At 38.3% G+C, this 20,299-nt stretch overlaps 1 protein-coding gene across 1 annotated transcript in view; it reads left to right on the forward strand.

Annotated features, from left to right (window-relative positions):
* The window catches only part of NMBR (neuromedin B receptor), a 619,461-nt gene that overhangs the window by 423,378 nt on the left and 175,784 nt on the right, over nt 1–20,299 (forward strand). The gene's annotated exons all lie outside the window — the stretch shown is intronic.

The following is a 20,299-nucleotide window of genomic DNA, read 5'->3' on the forward strand; positions in this document are numbered from 1 at the left end:
AAGGGGATATCTAGGAGAGGCAGTGAATTAGGAATTAAGTGCTACACTTTTACTTTGGTGCTTAATAGAATAAAAACATCTTTTATTTCCACAATTTAAGTCCATACTAGTAGTATCAAACAGCAAGGGGATATAACACAGCTCTCAAAAAGTGAACAGACAAGGTGCGTAACATGGGACGGACCATGTTACGCAACCCCGCTCCCTTGTGCGGGAAAAGGTGGGCAGGGCTAAGGTAACCACCGGCCCACAGGGCATTTACGCCGGGTATGCCCCTATGGTCAGTCCGGCCTGGGCATGATTAGGCAGAGTGCTGCAGACTATCCTGTTGTTTACACATCCTTAATCATTGTGTGATCAACAACTTTCCATTCCACTCCTGAAACTCCAGATACCGATGCTATAGATGTTTTTTTTTTTATTGAAACAGGAACATCAATACACTAGCACATGACACAGTCCCACAGTGACCAATGAGAAGATAGCATTTTTAAAACATATTTGGATATGTCTGGTCACAGCTAGCATACCTACCACACCACATTGTGCAGACCTATGGATAGTAAATTGCTTACTTAGTGTAAGTCTTTAGCATCAGGCATGTATGTTTTAGGGGCAATAACATTGAAATATACATTGTATTTGGTTGTTAAAAAAATTATGAAAGAAATGTTGTGCAGAAGAAATAAAATGTATTAATTTTGTAAAACAATACTTAGACTGAAAAAAAAAATGTTCCTGTTTGATAAAACATGTGTTTCCAATCTTTTTAAAGAGAATTATTTAATCAGCATTCTGAAGTTCTTGCTGGATTTGATTAATTATTTCAGTTTAATTGCACATCTGTAGTTCCAAAGATATAATTGCCAAAAATTGAAAATAATTTCACAAAACATTTTGATCTGATGCAGAAGCTTATCAATGGGGATAACAGAGGTACAAGCATGAGTAGGCTTCTATCAGTAGGGGACCTGTTCAGCAAAGGCACCCTCCTATTTCACAGCTGCTGTTCTGTTATTTCTTGTGCTGCTGCCAGCCTTTCTCATTATTGCACTCTGCAAATGACTGTTGATACTATTTCTGCAACTGTGACATTATGAGCTTTGATCTGTATTTACAGAGATTCAAACTGACAACTATGACATCATCAATGTGTGCCATCTTCCCGGAGCCTCATGGATAGAGTTGCCAGTTCAACTCATTTTATCCCAGAGAACTTTGAATTACACATAATGCAGGCAGAGTTTCTCTGGAAAGATTTGGCATATTATACATGTGTTCGTGTATTTCAAATATGTATTACTTGGGTTATAATTACAATATCCTATAATACACTGATTACCAACTTCCTAACACATGGGGCCACAGATGATATTTTCAGAAGTTTTATGGGCCACATATACATTTATGGCCTTTAAAGGGATACTAAATCCAATTTTTTTTTTCTTTAATGATTCAGATAAAGCATGCAATTTTAAGCATCTTTCTAATTTACTCCTATTATCAATATTTCTTCGTTCTCTTGATATCTTATATTTTATAAGCAGGAATGTTAAGCTTAGGAGCCAGCCCATTGTTGGTTCAGAACCTGGGGTTACACTTGCTTATTGGTTGGCTGAATGTAGGTCACCAATCAGCAAGTGCTATCCAAGGTGCTGAACTAAATGGTAGGCTCCTAAGCATTACATTTCTGCTTTTAAAATAAAGATAGCAAGAGAACGAAGAAAAATTGATAATAGGATAAGTTAGAAAGTTGCTTAAATTTGCATGCTCTATCTGAATCATTAAAGAAAAAAATTGGGTTTAGCATCTTTTAAGCAAACTAAAAAAATAATGGCATGAATTTAGGTATTGTTGTAGAGTATCTGTGCTGTTCTGAATTGAGACCAAATTATTTATTTACCTATCAGGGGCGCGATCCGATATAGATCGTAGTTTGCGGCGCAAGCGAGGGAACCCGCGTCGCCCGCAGTTTCAGCTCGCAACTCGAGCTATCCCATATACGGCGCCGTCAGATGCTAACGTGCCGTAAGTCGGATAAACCAGCGATGTCCAGAAATCTGCGCAAGTACAAATTTCTGGCGTCACCAGTGACTTGCAGCACGTTAGAAACTGCCGGCACCTACAAAACCTGACTAAAGTCTAAATCACCCGCACTGTCTAACACGCCTCCCTAACATAGCCCGACAAGTCTAACACGCCTCCCTAACATAGCCCGACACGTCTAACCCTCTATCCGCTATCCCCCCTCACTAGCCTAACAATAAAATATGTATTAACCCCTAAACTGCCGCTCCCGGAGCCCGCCGCTATCTAATAAAGTTATTAACCCCTAAACCGCCGCCAGCTATATTAAATCTATAACCCCCTAAAGTGAGCCCCTAACACCGCCGCCATCTACCTTACATACCCCCTAAAGTGAGCCCCTACCCCGCCGCTATCTATTTTAAAATTATTAACCCCTAATCTAATCCCCCTACTACGCCGCCATCTATATTAAATTATTTAACCCCTAAAATACTAAACTATCCCTACCACTAAACCTAAGTCTAACCCTACAAATAGCCCTGAAAAGGGCTTTTTGCGTGGCATTGCCCCAAAGTAACAGCTCTTTTGCCAGCCCTTAAAAGGGCTTTTTGCGGGGCATGCCCCAAAGTAACAAGCCAATCGGATTGAACTTGAATCTGATTGGCTGATTCAATCAACCAATCAGATTTTTCTACCTTAATTCCGATTGGCTGATAGAATCCTATCAGCCAATCGGAATTCGGCGGACGCCATCTTGGATGACGTCATTTAAAGGAACCTCATTCGTTGGGAAGTCGTCGTGCCGGATGGATGCTCCACGGCGGAGGAGCAAACAAAGAAGATTGAAGATGCCGATTTGCTTGAAGACATCGCCGATGGAAGAAGACTCTCTGCCGCTTGCTTCAAGACATCGCCCGGATGGAAGAAGACTTCACTGCCGCTTGCTGGAAGACATCGCCCGGATCGGATGAGGAGTTCTGCCCGGCGGGGTGAATACAAGGTAGGGAGATCTTCAGGGGGGGTAGTGTTAGGTTTATTTAAGGGGGGTTTGGGTTAGATTAGGGGTATGTGGGTGGTGGGTTGTAATGTTGGGGGGTGGTATTGTGTTTTTTTTTGCAGGCAAAAGAGCAGTTTTCTTTGGGGCATGCCCCCACAAAAGGCCCTTTTAAGGGCTGGTAAGGTAAAAGAGCTTTGAACTTTTTTTTAATTTAGAATAGGGTAGGGAATTTTTTTTATTTTGGGGGTTTATTATTTTATTAGGGGGCTTAGAATAGGTGTAATTAGCTTAAAAATCTTGTAATTTTTTTTTAATTTTTGTAATTTAGTGTTTTTTTTTTTTTGTAATTTAGTTTAGTTTATTTAGTTGTATTTTTAGATAGATATTTGTAGTTTCTTTAATTTATTGATAGTGTAGGTGTATTTGTAACTGAGGTTAGGATTTATTTTACAGGTAATTGGGTAATTATTTTAACTAGGTAGCTATTAAATAGGTAATAACTATTTAATAGCTATTATACCTAGTTAAAATAATTAACAATTTACCTGTAAAATAAATATAAACCCTAACATAGCTATAATGTAATTATTAATTACATTGTAGCTATCTTAGGGTTTATTTTATAGGTAAGTATTTAGATTTAAATAGGAATATTTTAGTTTATAATGTGAATTAGATTTATTTAATAAGAATTTAGTTAGGGGTGTTAGGGTTAGATAGAGTTAATATAGTTAACTATATTAACCCTAATATAATTAGGGTTAATATAGTTAATATATATAATGTAATAACTATATTAACTATAATATACTTAGGGTTAATATAGATAATATAGCTGGCGGCAGGGTAGGTAGATTAAATTTAGGGGTTAATAATTTTAATATAGATGGCGGCGGTGTAAGGGGTTCACATTAGGGGATAGATCAGTTAGATGGTGGCGGTTTTAGGGGCTCACAGTAGGGGGTTAGTTTATGTAGATGGCGATGGTTTAGGGGTTAAATACTTTATTATGGATTGTGGCGGGGGATCGCGGTTGACAGGGAGATAGACATTGCGCATGCGTTAGGTGTTAGGTTTATTTTAGCAGATCGCTGTTGACAGGGAGATAGACATTGCGCATGCGTTAGGTGTTAGGTTTATTTTAGCAGCCAGTTTAGGGAGTTACGGGGCTCCAATAGTCAGCGTAAGGCTTCTTACGGCTGCTTTTTGTGGCGAGGTGAAAATGAAGTAAGATTTCTCCATTTTCGCCACATAAGTCCTTACGCTGTATATTGGATACCAAACTGCGCGGGTTTGGTATACCTGCCTATGGCCCAAAAAACTACGGGCGACGGCAGAAATATACGCGCGTAACTTCTAGGTTATGCCGTATATAGGATACCAAACCCGCGCAAATATTGGCGTCGCCGACTTTTGCGGGCGACGATTTTTATCGGATCGACCCCCAGAAGTCCCCAAAGCACACATTTTTAGTTCGACTTTAGTTTTTAATTCTGCACATTCCCTGGGGCTACAAGAACTAGTGTTAAAGGTCACGTTTGGCCGATGGCCTATTTTAAACAACATTCCAATTTACTTCTATTAACAAAATGTGCACAGTCTTTTTATATTTACACTTTAATGGGTCAATTTATTAAAGTCTGGAAGACACCGCTAGTGAACTGCTTGTGCAATACCGACCCCTGCAGAATCATGGCCAATTGGCTGCTAGCAGGGGTTGTCAATCAACCCGATCTTATAGGATTGGTTGTATTGCTGTACGCAGCCTCAGAGATGGCGTATGAGTTAAGGAGCAGCGGTCTATAGACCGCTGCTTCTTAACTCCTGTTTCCGGCGAGCCTAAAGGCTTGCGCAAAAACGGGGTGAATTGGCCCAGTTCGGCCAAAAATAAATTGACCCCTATGAGTCACCAGCTCCTACTGAGCATGTGCAAGAATTCACAGAATATAAGTATATGCATTTGTGATTGGCTGATTAGCTGATACAGGAGATCTAGATTTGTCAAAAAAAATCTACTACTCATTTGAAGTTCAGACTAAGTGCTATTGTATTGCCTTTTTATCAAGCTAATCTACTGTATTTACTGGTCCTTTAATAGCAGAAACTATGTTCAAGGGAAACAAACGTCATAGCAACATTCTTTCAGCTATGCAAATGTTAAAATATGTTTGAGGATGTCCCTTCTTAAAAAGGTTGTTTGAGACCTGCATGTGACTGATCAAAGTTGTAATAAACATAAAAAAGTATTCATATATAATACGAGTATGTATTGAGATATAGGTAACAAGCTTTAATTAGCTTGTATTATAATTGTTTTATTATTACATTTCTGATAAATTAAATGATTTGTGTAATATTATGTAAATGAATTATTGCCCTGGGCTATGGGGAAAAGGGAACACTGCTCTATGAGATTGACGCTTCTTGTGGCCCTGCATGAGGTACCCTCCATGCCCCCTTATAAACTCATACTTTGGCAGCTATTGGAGATTCTAGTTATTGCATAATTAGAAGTGATTAAAGGGCAATACAGTCAAAATTAAACTTTCATGATTCAGATAGAGCATGCTTTTTTCAACAACTTTCAGTTTACCTCTGTCATCAAATTGTCTCTGTTCTCTTGGTATCCTTTGTTAAAGAGAAAACATAGGTAGGCTGATGGGAGCTTAGGAGCATACATGTGTCTTTAGCAGTCTATGGGCAGCAGTTTTCTGCAACGATGTATAAATTGCTATAAACATTGTTGCAAACAATTCTGCCAGGTGCTAATGATACGTGCTCGCTCCTAAACTCAACAAAAAAATACTCTTTAAACTTCCATAAAACATTCAGAACGTGGATACGTATTATTAATGGGACATGTAAGTTAAAACAGTTTGTGTTAGAAAAAAAATAAATAATAACATTAGTATTTAAAAAAAAACAAAAAAACAATCCAATATATCTTACATTTTACTGATGTCATTAGTAGCCTGATCCACCTCCTTATCAACATTCTGCTGCATAGCCTGGTGGATTGCATGTGAGAAGTGTGCACTGGAGGTTACTTAATCATGCATAGGGACATTGTTGACATGCAAATGTCATTGGCATGTGCACATTGAGGCACGCATGTGCAAATACAGGTCTGCAGGTTCCCCGGTCCTCTGCATGCATCCTTCCCTTAAAGGGACATGAAACCCACATTTTTTCTTTCGTGATTTAGAAAGAGCATGTCATTTTAAACAACTTTCTAATTTACTTCTATTATCTAATTTGCTTCATTCTCTTGATATCACTTGCTGAAAAGCATATCTAGATATGCTCAGTAGCTGCTTATTGGTTGCTGCACATAGAGGCCTCGTGTGATTGGCTCACACATGTGCATTGCTATTTCTTCAACAAAGGAAATCTAAAGAATTGAGCAAACTAGATAATAGAAGTAAATTGGAAAGTTGTTTAAAATTACATGCCCTATCTGAATCATGAAAGTTTAATTTGACTAAGACTGTCCCTTTAAGAGCCCTTCCTCCACAAGACAAATGACACAAGGTGGGTTGAGCAGGGGCAGTCACAGCAATTAACTACCTACAAAAAAATACTGAATGCTATAAATATATATATTCCAACCTTAAAGACACATTTATTATTATTTAATGTAAGTAATTATAGCTGTCCTCTTTTTTTTACTTACCTTTCACTGCTTGTTGTCAAAGGGCTGCTACAGCTGCTGCCTCGTTGCTTAAGGGGTCTGATCATTTCCATAGGGATGTGACTGTTGCATACGCTATAGAACTTTCTTATAGAGTGCTGAAGCAGAGCACAGTATATACCATAGCAAGGTGATACATTACACAGCACCCAACTGCGCATGCTTGTGCCACGCTAACAGGATGCATTCAGCCAAATACAAAGGCTGAATAGCACCTTCCAAATACGGTAATCATCTGGGGGGGGGGGGGGTTGCAGTGAAACTAATCAAAGACAAAACTAAAGAGGTTAACAGAGGATTTTGTCTAAAGGCACTTTTATATATTAACTTTGTGAAGATGCATTCAAGTCACGTTGTTTTAATGGCCCTTTAACAAAAGAAACCAAGGGAACTAAAGCAAAATTGATTAATACTGTATAAGGAAATTGGAACATTAAAGTGAAGGTAAATACAAGCATTTAAAAACAAAAAATGCTAGGATTTACCACCACTAAAGATAAACTGTTGTCATCAGTTCAGTCAATCAGTTACTAATAAAAGGATGCTAAACTCACCCTATCTGTGCCGTGGCAGCTCGCTAAAGTTCAGTGATCCAGCCGCCTACTGCCACAGCACTCTTCTTTAATGAGGTGATGTTTCCACCTCTAACCAATACCCATGCGTGCCATCTGACATCCTAGCATGGCTTTGAATTTAGAGATGGAAACGTCACCTAAATGGTAAAGAGCACTGTGCCGTGGGCACCGAAGGTGCTGAGGTTTAACAATCTACTGTGGCACAGACAGGTGGAATTAGCACCCTTAACTGAGTGATGACTGAAACTACAGTTTATTTTTAGTTATTGTAAATCCTAGCTATTTTAAACTGTCGATTTAACATCACTTCAACATTTAATGCTCTATTCAATAAATTTATGTTTCATTTTACTGTCCCTTAAAGGGACACTGAACCCAAATATTTTATTTCGTGATTCAGATAGAGCATGTAATTTTAAAAACAACTTCTAATTATTACTCCTATTATCAAATTTTCTTCATTCTCTGTCTTGGTATGTTTATTTGAAAAGCAAGAATGTACGTTTAGACTGCCGGCCCATTTTGGTGACAAACTGGGTTGTCCTTGCTGATTGACAGCACCAAGTATACAAGTGCTGTCCATGGTTCTGAACAAACAATTTGCTGGCTCCTTAGCTTAGATGCCTTCTTTTTCAAATAAAGATAGCAAGAGAGCAAAGAAAAAATGAATAATATGGAGTAAATTAGAAAATTGCTTAAAATTGCATGCTCTATCTGAATCATGAAAAAAAAAATTGGTGTGCAGTGTCCCTTTAAAGTTTCTGATTGTCTGTAAAGTGAGGTGTTTGTAAGCTTAGTACATGTGTGTATGTGTGTGTATACCTGAGTGTATCATTGTGTGACTTTAGGTATGGCATCTATCAAATCAAGTTTTTTTTTTTTTTTTTTTTTCAGTGTGTTGTTGTGTGTGTGTGTGGGGGTCAATGAATGCTGCTGTGTGTATAAATATGAGTGTGTGTCTGTATTTGAGTATGAGTATGTGTTAGTATTTCATTGTTTTGTGTGTGTGCATGTGTGGAGTATGAGTGTCAATTGTTTGGGCTTGTCTGTGTAATTTGTAAATGTATTCAATCTGTGACAATGTTCTATCTGTGGGTGCCTGTTTTAGTCAATGTTTCTGTGTATGTGACTGTATGATTGTGAGTTTAACTTGTATGGGCATGTTAGTGTGTATCTGAATTTTAATGCAGCAGACTGACTAAAAGAGTTTTTAATGCAGCATTAATAAGATAGAAACTTAAGACAGGTCCCTTAAATTGGGACATTTGAGAAAATCAAAAATAAATGTGCAGCTATATAGTGCTAATAAAGTAATATTTTTACATGAACACCTTAAGCCTATAGGACTATAGCTAGTACGTCACAAGGTACATTGCCCAGCGTGCCCTGTTGACATAGTAGCTATGTTCTACCTTCTCCTTATGCTACCGTCCAGGCTTTTTACTCAGACAGCTAAAACCACAGCCAGAGACAGAAGGCATCTCCCTTCATATGGTAAGGGGAGGACTAATTGTGCTTTTTTGCCATATGAAGGTAGACTGCATGTCGTTGCAGACAGTGACACGGTCTGTTTCAAGGTATGTAGCAATCTTCGTTGGTGCTGGCAGGAGGTTAAGGAGGGAAGGCGGTAGGCATGTGGGCAGACCCAGCAGCAAAGGGGGACGGAGCGGGATTGACGCAACCGCACACTTACAGGAAAAATAATTGAAGTGAGAGGGAAGGATGGGATGCTGTACTTTGGTATAGGGTTGAGGGAGCAGAGTCTTTCAGTGATAGTGATCAGTGATCAGTTGGGGGAGGGGGGTTGAGGGGGTACTGTTACACTACAGCAAAAAAAAGTAAATATTTTTTTTAAAAACTACAAACTAGGTATTGGCATACATCTGCCAGTACCTGAGATGGTGGTATCTAGTGAGAAGAATGGTTAGAGAGCTGTTTGGGGGGATCAAAGAGCTGGGGGTGAGGATGGTTCCCTAGACTCCAGAAATAAAAAATAAACAAAAATACTATCTCTAAACTGCATATTGGGAGGTGTAAGGTGGGAGGGTAATCTCTTCACTACAGCTAAAATTAACCTTACAAGCTACCTGATTAACTCCTTCACTGCTATGAAGTTCAGAAGTATGGTGCATAGCTGTAACTAGCTGCATTCTAATTACCAAAAACAATGACAAAATCATGCATGTCTGCAGTTTCTGAACAAAGGGGACCATAGAGAAGCTTTTACATTCATTTGTGTCATAATTGCACAATTGGTATGTAAATAATTCAGTGAGAAAACTAAAGTTTGTGAAAAAGTTAACATTTTTTTTTAAAATGTTCGCATTTGGAGGGGAAACGGTGGCATGAAATATACCAAAATAGGCCAAGATCAATACCTTGGGTTGTCTACTAATATATATATATATATATATATATATAATTTTCATAGGTAAATAAAACAAAATCAAGACTCTCTGGGGCGGATTTATCATGGCCCAAATGGGGCCAAATACATCTGTTTCTGTGCTAGCCTTCAGGCCCACCGGAAACAGCAGTAAAGAAGCAGTGGTCTTAAGACCACTGCTCCTTAACTCATACACCGCCTCTAAGGCCGCAGACATCAATCCGCCCAATCTCATAAGATCGGGTTGGCGAATCTGCAGGGGGCGGCATTGTACAAGCAGTTCAACAGAACGACTTGTGCAATGATAAATGCCAACAGCGGATGCTGTCTGCATTTATCGATGTCTGGCGGACATGATCGCTACAGTGGATCATGTCCCCCAGACTCGTGATAAATCGGCCCCTATTTCTCTTCAAATGAAGTGATAGCAAAAATGCTAAACAATTCTCTGGTCTTTTGGGCAAGTTTTTTCTTTGAGGTTTTCAGTCCTTAAAGGACTAGATAGGGCATGGAATTTTAAATAACTTTCCAATTAACTTTTATAATCACATTTGCTTTGTTCTCTTGGTACTATTTGTTGAAAGCTGAACCTAAAAGGTTCATATGCTAATTGCTAAGCCCTTGAAGGCTGCCTCTGTATTTTGACAGTTTTTTTACAGTCAGACAGCGCTAGTTAATATGTACCATATTGAAAACATTGTTCTCACTCCCGTGGACAGCACAGATCGGCTAAAATGCAAGTCTGTCAAAAGAACTGAAATAAGGGGGCAGTCTGTAGAGGCTTAGATACAAGGTAATCACAGAAGTAAAAAGTGTATCCCTTTAAGGGGCTAAATATAATGGCCTAGATCAGCGGTCAACAACCAGTGGCGCCACAACTCTCTACAGTGCCTGGCTGGACATCAGTGAAAACCGACGGAGGAGTTAAATTACAATCTCACTACACACGTTGCGTAGTACAAAAGGTCTATATGTGCAGCATCAACTCATTAGCTAGCTCCCAGACGTGCATTGCTGCTCCTTAGCCTACCGAAGTAGGCTTTTTAATAAAGGATACCAAGAGAATGAAGCAAATAAGATAATATGAGTAAATTGGAAAGTTATATAAAATTATATATTCCATCTGAATCATGAAAGTTTAATTTTAAACTCACTGTCCCTTTAATTCCCAGTTGCTTGCACCTGCATTCCTTTGCATTACCCTTCCTCCATTAAGGTGCTCTAGCATTAAAGTTTTCTCAGTCTCCTGTGTTTCCAGTGTGGCTTGTTGTTCTGAGAGTCCTATCTAGCCTTAAAAACAACCTGTCTTTGTATCTTGTGGCTGTATCCAGTCCTGTGTCTTGTAGACTGCTGCCAGTTCTTGCATCCTGTATCCACCCTGTGAATTCTGAGACCTGCTGTTCTAGCCTGTGGGTCCTGAAGCCTGCTGCCCAAGCCTGTAAGTCTTGAGATCTTCTGTCTTAGTCTGTAAACTCTGAGGTCTCCAATTGTAACCTGGGATTCCTGAGGCCTACAATCCTAGCCTGTGAGTCCAGATTACTGCTGCCTTCACCCCTAATTCCTAAGGCCTGCTATCCTGTGAATATAAAAGAAAAGGTCACTCCAGCCCAATAGATAAACAACCAGACCTTTATTGCTTCATGGTCCCAAAAAACAAACAACAACATTTCACACCTCTCACAGGTCCTTAGTCATGTCTACAAATGTACATACTATGGCTACCTTTATACATGAGTCTAGGTATTGAGACACACCCACATCCTGTATGGTAACTGCCCCCTAATGGTTACAATGTATAATAGCATTGACACATATTACATTTTATTCCCTTAAAGGCATAGTACCATATGTATGTTATATATTAAAAACAAATTATAGCTACAATATATACAAACATTAAAAACAATGAGAGCACTACTCATTAATATCAGAATCTATAACTGAATAGAAAAGACAAGACCCACAAACATAATCTTTTTGTTATAATCAACATTTTCCGTAAGTATTTTCATTGCCTAAACAAGGACCAATCAAAATCCTTATTGAGCCCTTGTGGTGTAAAAGTCTGCAGCTTATGGATCCAATATGTATGTACATTTGTAGATATAACTAAGGACCTGTGAGAGGTCTGAAATGTTGTTTGTTTTTGGGACCATGAATCAATAAATGTCTGTTGATTTATCCATTGGGCTGGAGTGACCTTTTCTTTTATACTTCATATTAAGGAGTTGGCTGACCCTTTGCTGTGTGGACGTTGCTGGTTGCTGTTCCCTACCTTGTTTGTATCTAGCCTGTGAATACTGAGGCCTGCTATCCTAACCTATGAGTACTGATGCCTGCTATCCTAACCTGTGGTCCTGAGGCCTGCTATCCTAGCCTGTGAGTACTGAGGCCTGCTATCATAGCCTGTGAGTCCTGAGGTCTGCTATCATAGCCTTTGAGTCTTGAGGTCTGCTATCCTAGTCTGTGAGTATTGAGGCCTGCTATCCTAGCCTGTGAGTCCAGAGGTCTGCTATCATAGCCTATAAGTCCTGATGTCTGCTATCCTAGCCTGTGAGTATTGAGGCCTGCTATCATAGCCTATGAGTCTTAGGGTCTGCTATCCTAGCCTGTGAGTCCTGAAGCCTGTTATCCTAGCCTTTGACTCACAAAGCCTGCTATCCTAGCCTGTGAGTCATAAGGCCTGCTATCCTAGCCTGTGGGTGCTGAAGCCTGCTATCATAGCCTATGAGTCCTAAAGTCTGCTCTCCTAGCCTGTGAGTATTGAGGTCTGCTGTCCTAGCCTGTGAGTATTGAGGTTTGCTATCCTAGCCTGTAGGTCCTGGGTCCTGCAATCCTAGCTTGTGAGTTGTGAGTTGTTTACCTTGTACCTGAGTCTGCAGCTTATAGATCCAATATGTATGTACATTTTTAGACATAACTAAGGACCTGTTAGAGGTCTGAAATGTTGTTGTTTGTTTTTGGGACCATGAAGCAATAAATGTCTGTTGATTTATCCATTGGGCTGGAGTGACCTTTTCTTTTATACTTCATATCAAGGAGTTGGCTGACCCTTTGCTGTGTGGACATTGCTGGTTGCTGTTCTCTACCTTGTTTGTATCTAGCCTGTGAATACTGAGGCCTGCTATCCTAACCTATGAGTACTAAGGCCTGCTATCCTAGCCTGTGAGTCCAGAGGCCTGCTATCCTAGCCTGTGAGTACTGAGGCCTGCTATCATAGCCTGTGAGTCCTGAGGTCTGCTATCATAGCCTATGAGTCCTGAGGTCTGCTGTCCTAGTCTGTGAGTATTGAGGCCTGCTATCCTAGCCTGTGAGTCCTGAGGGCTGCTATCATAGCCTACGAGTCTTAGGGTCTGCTATCCTAGCCTGTGAGTCCTGAGGCCTGCTATCCAAGCCTGTGAGTCACAAAGCCTGCTATCCTAGCCTGTGAGTCATAAGGCCTGCTATCCTAGCTTGTGGGAGCTGAAGCCTGCTATCATAGCCTATGAGTCCTAAATTCTGCTGCCCTAGCCTGTGAGTATTGAGGTCTGCTGTCCTAGCCTGTGAGTATTGAGGTTTGCTATCCTAGCCTGTAGGTCCTGGGTCCTGCAATCCTAGCTTGTGAGTTGTGAGTTTTTTACCTTGTACCTGAGTACTCTGTGGCATTGCACCTTGTTCTTGTGTTTTCATTAAAGCCTTTACTCTATGCCTAGATGGAATTCTTCTAAAGTAAAGGAAGTCTTTCTGCCTCCTGAACCTAAAGACACCACCTGTAAGCTCCACCCCGGAAAGACCACAAATCTTATTATCAGCTAAGCGCTTAATAGATATCCTACATTAATCTTATTGTGCTCCCCTATAGACATCTATTATGTGAGGATTTTAGCACACCTTCACTATCTTACATGCTTGATAGGTAAAGCAAAAATAGAAACTAGACTTGTGCAGCTTCGAAAAATTTGGTTCGGTTCGGATCGATTCGGACCGATTCGAATTTCGGTTCCGATCGATTCAAATTCGGAAGAAATTGAATGAATTTTTTTCGGATTCATTCGGATTCTTTCGGATTCGTGAAAAATTTGATTCGATTCGGTTCAAATCGATTCGGAATTTCGGTCAGTGTTAAGTGGGATGTGCTGTGTATTACACTAGTAAACTGTACAATACTAGTGTAATACACGGCCATCCAAATCCATCCGAATCTACTGAATAAATTCGAATCGATTCGGATTTATTCGGTAGATTCAGCACTACCGCAATTCAGAAATTCGAATCGATCCGAATCTCCGAATTCGACAAATTCGTCCGAATTTCGATTCGGACCGAATCGAATCGCACATGTCTAATAGAAACACTATTAATTTGAGCAATGTTAACACACAATAGAACGAATAGTTTTGAGCTCCAGTTGAATTCTAAGCCTAAACGTTTCTAGCATGGAAATGAGAGTGCACTTTGTTAATATTTCTGAAAAATATTAAATGTTTATCTTTATTTCGAAGCTAACAGTAAGTGCATCTGAGCTTAAGGGGGATATTTATCAAAGAGTCAACTATGTTGCATTCGATGGCATCAGTACGCTCACCTAACATTGCCAAACATTGTGAACGCGGTTCTGAATACGATCTCCATATTTATAAAAAAAGCCATCAAAAACATGCGCACCAAGTACTGGCCGATGAGCATCGGACTGTTATTAACTAACAGTCATCGATGACGCTGCTATTCGTGTTTTTCCCAACTTTATTTATACCATTTCACTAAACGCCGCCACTATACTAAAATGTTTAACCCCTATCCTGCCACCACCGCAACCTAAATAAAGTTATTAACCCCTATCCTGCAGCTCCCCGACACTGCCGCAACCTAAATAAAGTTATTAACCCTTATCCCACCTCTCCCCAACACCGCCGCCACTAAATAAACTTATTAACCCGTAAACCTCTGGCCTTCCACATCACCACCACTAACAAAACCAATTAACCCCTAAACCGTCAGCCCCCCACATTGATAAAAACTAAATTAAGCTATTAACTCCTAAACCTAACAACCCCTTAACTTTAAATTAAAATTACAACATCCCTATCTTAATATAAAATACAATTTACCTGTAGAATTAAAATAAACTAATTTTAAACTATTAATTAACCTACCCTAACTGTTATACTAAAATTAAATTAAACTACCAATTAAATAAACTACATTAGATATTAAAAAAACCTAACCCTACTAAAATTAATTAAATATACAATTAAACCCTATTAAAAGTACTAAATTACAAAAAACAAACAAACACTAAGTTACAAACCCCCCCCCACTAAATTACGAAAAATAAAAAAACAAATTATCAAAAATATTTTTTTACACCTAATCTAATAGCCCTATCAAAATAAAAAAGCCCCCCCAAAATAAAAAAACCCTAGCCTACAATAAACTACCAATGGCCCTAAAAAGCCTTTTGTGGGGCATAGCCCCAAAGATATCAGCTCTTTTACCTGTAAAAAAAAATACAAACACCCCCCCAACAGTGAAACCCGCCAACCAACCCCCCAAATAAAAACCGTAACTCTAACAAAAACCTAAACTACACTGTTCAAATCAGCCAATAGAATTTCATTAGCTGTCATCCTATTAGCTGATTTGAACAGCCGATAGGATTTCAGAAGCTCGCCTCCTATTGGCTGATTTGAATTTAACACTCAAATCAGCCAATAGGAATGCAAGGGATGCCATCTTGAATCGCATCCCTTGCATTGTAGCTTCAGTTTACGGCAGGAACCGTAAGAAGAGGTTCTCCGCTTTGCATGGCTTCAGGATGGACCCACACTGCGCCGGCTGGATGAAGATAGAAGAGGCCGCCTGTATGAAGACTTCTTGTCGCATGGATGATGACTTTGCCAGCTGGATGAAGATAGAAGAGGCCCCCTGGATAAAGACTTCTTTCCGCAAGGATGATGACTTCTCTGACTAGATAAAGATAGAAGAGGCCGTCTGGATGAAGACTTCTTACTGCATGGATGATGACTTCGCTGGCTGGATGGATCCTTCAAGCGGGACTTCAAGAACTGTAAGTGGATCGTCGGGGGTTAGTGTTAGGTTTTTTTAAGGATTTTTTGGGTGGATTTTATTTTTAGTTTAGGGTCTGGGCAATATAAACAAGCTAAATGCCCTTTTAAGGGCAATGCCCATACAAATGCCTTTTTCAGGGCAATGGGTAGCTTAGGTTTTTGTCAAATGCAGGAAGAGGAAAGAAAAAGGGACTAAGAGGGAATTACTAGCACTCAAAATCCTATCAGTGTAACATGCTGTATTAAGACAGCTAGTATCAAGTATCTATTAGGTTTTTAAAACATATGAACTTTATTATTACTTGTCAAAATAAATTATATGAGTGGTGATAAAATCACCAACATTCACACCAATATAAAAATAAACCAATTATGCTGCTACTATTTACATAAACACACTACAAGCTACACAAGCCAAAAGGTGAAAGCCCCCCCCTGTATTCCTGGCCGAAACAGGATACTTTGGCTTCAGGTGACAGAGGCAAACACCTAAGGCTTATAGTACAAGTAGACACGTAAGGGTGATAAAAAAGGATTCAGTAGGGTTCTAAGAACCTCACAAACGCGTTTCGTCCATTATGCTGGCCCTTTTCAATGTGTTCAGATTAAAAGTGGCAAGCCGAATGTCCGTGGTAGCCTCTTAATAAACTCATCCCTGTACATATTACAGCCAATCATCAGCGTTTATTTCCAACGCCCCCATTGTTGGGTTGGGTAGAAGTTGCGTGACGTTGTCTAACACGCCCATCAAACACACGCCCCCTGTCAGGAATCCTTAGACTGTGAGATGTTGTAAGGATAATAATCGCACAGTAATGTTACACTTAACTTTCATACAATGTCTACTTGTACTATAAGCCTTAGGTGTTTGCCTCTGTCACCTGAAGCCGAAGTATCCGTTATCGGCCAGGAATACAGGGGGGCTTTCACCTTTGGCTTGTGTTAGCTTGTAGGTGTGTTTATTAAAATAGTAGTACATAATTGGTTTTATTTTTATATTGGTGTGAATGTTGGTGATGTTTATCACCACTCATATAATTTATTTTAGAGAAGTAATAATAAAGTTCATATGTTTTAAATACCTAGTAGATACTTGATACTTAGCTGTCTTAATACAGCATGTTACACTGATAGGGAGTTTGAGAGCTGGGTAATCCCCTCTAGTCCCTTTTTCTTTCCCCTTCCTGCATTTGACATATTACTTAAAAGGGCAGCACCAAGGGTTTCACAGATACTTTCAAGACTCCTATAATTACCTTAGGACACTGTGCCAATCGTTTGACCTAAAATTCTAGATTAGGTTTTTGTTAGAGTTACGGTTTTTATTTAAGGGGGTTGATTGGGTGAAGTGGTATTTACTGTTGGGGGGGGGGTGTTTGTATTTTTTTTTGCAGGTAAAAGCGCTAATATACTTTGGGGCAATGCCCCACAAAAGGCCCTTTTAAGGGCCATTGTAGTTTATTGTAGGCTAGGTTTTTTTTATTTTGGGGGGGGACTTTTTTATTGTGATAGGGGCTATTAGATTAGGTGTAAAAAAATATTTTTAATAATTTGATCTGTTATTTTTCGTATTTAGTGTTTGTTTTTTTGTAACTTAGTGTTTGTTTGTTTTTTGTAATTTAGTACTTTTAATAAGGTTTAATTGTATATTTAAATAATTTTAGTAGGGTTAGTTTTTTTTTTAATATGTAATTTAGTTTTATTTAATTGGTAGTTTAATTTAAATTTTAGCATAATAGTTAGAGGTAGGTTAAATTAATAGTTTAAAATTAGTTTTATTTTAATTCTACAGGTAAGTTTTAATTTATATTAAAGGGACACTGTACTCCAAATTTTTTCTTCGTGATTCAGATAGAACATGACATTTTAAGCAACTTTCTAATTTACTCCTATTATCAAATTTTCTTCATTCTCTTGTATCTTTTATTTGAAATGCAAGAAAGTAAGTTTAGATGCCGGCCCATTTTTGGGTGATCCAACCTGGGTTGTTCTTGCTGATTGGTGGATAAACTCATCCACCAATAAAAAAGTGCTGTCCATAGTTCTGAATAAGAAAAAAGCTTAGATGTCTTCTTTTACAATAAAGATAGCAAGAGAACGAAGAAAAATTGATAATAGGAATAAATTAGAAAAGTGACTTAAAATTTGCATGCTCTATCTGAATCATGAAAGAAAAATGTTGGGTTCAGTGTCCCTTTAAGATAGGGATGTTGTAATTTTAATTTAAAGTTATAGGGTTGGTTAAGTTTAGGGGGTTAATAGCTTAATTTAGTTTTTGGCAATGTAGGGGGCTTGACGGTTTAGGGGTTAATAGTTTAGGTTAGTGTGGTGATGTGGGAGTCCAGAGGTTTAGGGGTTAATAAGGTTATTTACTGGCAGCGGTGTTGGGGAGTGGCGGAATAGGGTTAATACATTTTATTTAGGTTGCAGCGATGTCGGGGGGGCGGCAGATTAGGGGTGTTTAGACTCAGGGTTTATGTTAGGGTGTTAGATGTAAATGTAACTTGTTTTCTACCATAAGAAATCAATGGGGTAGATTTAATTGTCTTGCAGCATCGAATATAAGCTTTCGGTGCTTTCAGACTCCCATTGATTTCTATGGCATCCGCAGCCTCAAGGGTGAGCGGATTGAAAACCAGGTACGATGCGTCGGAATAGGCCGCGAGCGTACCTATTAACTATTTGATAAATGGGAAAAGTGTCAAATAGACCCAATGTGTATTCAGAACATCTGTATTGATGCAAGCATTGATCTGCGTCGGATTGAGATTGCGGGATCGTATGTTACGTCACAAGATTTCAACATTTGTCGTATCTTGAGGCTTTGAAAACTAGGTTGGATTAATCTCGCAACAATTACGATGCTGAATTCCAGCAAATTTTCAGTTGACATTTTGATAAATAGGCCCCTAAAATTGATTGCTCAAGCAGGAAAACCCTTTGCTTTAAAATATTTGTTTCTCTGCACAGGAATATCGTTAAAAAAAATGTAATATATTTAAAATTCTTTACCTTTACACAAAATGACTTTAGTGTTCCTTTTATTCTTTTAAAAGATGTACAAATCAATCAGCTTTTGATAAAAATAATCTTCTTCTAGCTCATTTGAACACTATTGCAAAATATTAATTTCAACTAAAATGTTGCATTATAAATTTTGTATGATCTCAGTGAAAGGCTAATCATTGTGCTATGTGCATTAATGTTCTGTGGGTGTGTATATATTATAACCAGATCTTTATAAAATAACTTGTATTAGACAGATCTAAGTTTCTTAATATTGGGAACATATAATCCTATTGCTACTTAGGCAATATGCACAGGTATAGTTTAGCATATATAGCTAAGTATTTATGGCCAGATTAGGAGTGGAGTGCTATTTATTGCTTCAGTATATTGTAGTACAGCAGGCACTTTTAAAGCAAAAAAGTCACAGGGCAAGAATAGTAAAATAATATTCACCTTTATTCAAACATGTATTAAAATAGTACCAGCTCACAAACTCCCTGACTATTTCATGCTCAATTGAGCACTTAATCATAGGTGAGTTTATTCTTCAGTATCTTCCCCCCCCTATTTAAAGGGAAAGATACACCTGTTTGGTAATACAATGTATTAAAATGCAATAACATACAAATATAAAAAAGCATACGTATGTATACATCTCAATTAATATTATATTCAATGCATATACTAGAGTCAATGGAAAAGACAGTGAGCAATAAGAAACCCATCAAACTATGATCACAAAACCATTCATTTGAAAACTATTGAATAAATACTTACTTATGTTTCACACTAATCTCTATTGTGTGTGCCTGCAAAAACATGCATATAGCATAAATTCAAAACTCTTGTAGTTCAAATAAATGGCTCCAATACCAAAAATATACTATATTACAAGAACCTGATGATAAGAAGAATATTGTACCCAAGACATAGAATAGAATATAAAATAATTCAAATATGATCTTTATAATGTTGCTGCTTTTTAAAATTATTAACATATGAATATTTCTGACATTATTCAACAAAATAGCTCATATCCCACTCACGATTCAAACCTAGGGGAGTGATAGTCCTAAGTTTATAAATCCAATATAATTCTTGTTTAAGAAGTAATTTACATCTATCACCTCCCCTAGGTGGGAACATAATGCGATCAATAACTTGTACTTTCATGTCAAAAACATTAGTCATATGTATCAAGTTAAAGTGTCTTGCCACTGCAGATTCCTTTACATATTCTCTGGGTGTCCCCTTATGTGCTCCCTAATCCTGGATCTCAATTCTCTGGTCGTTTGACCTGTATATTGTAAATTACAGAAGTTTACACTCCAGAAGATATACTATAAATGTAGGTTCTGCAATTAGCATAGGAAATTATGCAAAAATAAACATCAGATATTAAATAGAAATATGTATTTAATATATAATTATCAGGTATATATATATATATATATATATGATATATATATATAAAAACCAAATAAGTGATTATTCCCACTGACGGTATCCGTGCTCTTCAGAAATATCACACAGGCAGGGACAGCAGGTTTTTTAATCCGTTTTAAT

The sequence above is a fragment of the Bombina bombina genome, chromosome 4 (genome assembly GCF_027579735.1).
Source record: "Bombina bombina isolate aBomBom1 chromosome 4, aBomBom1.pri, whole genome shotgun sequence".
NCBI lineage: Eukaryota > Metazoa > Chordata > Amphibia > Anura > Bombinatoridae > Bombina > Bombina bombina.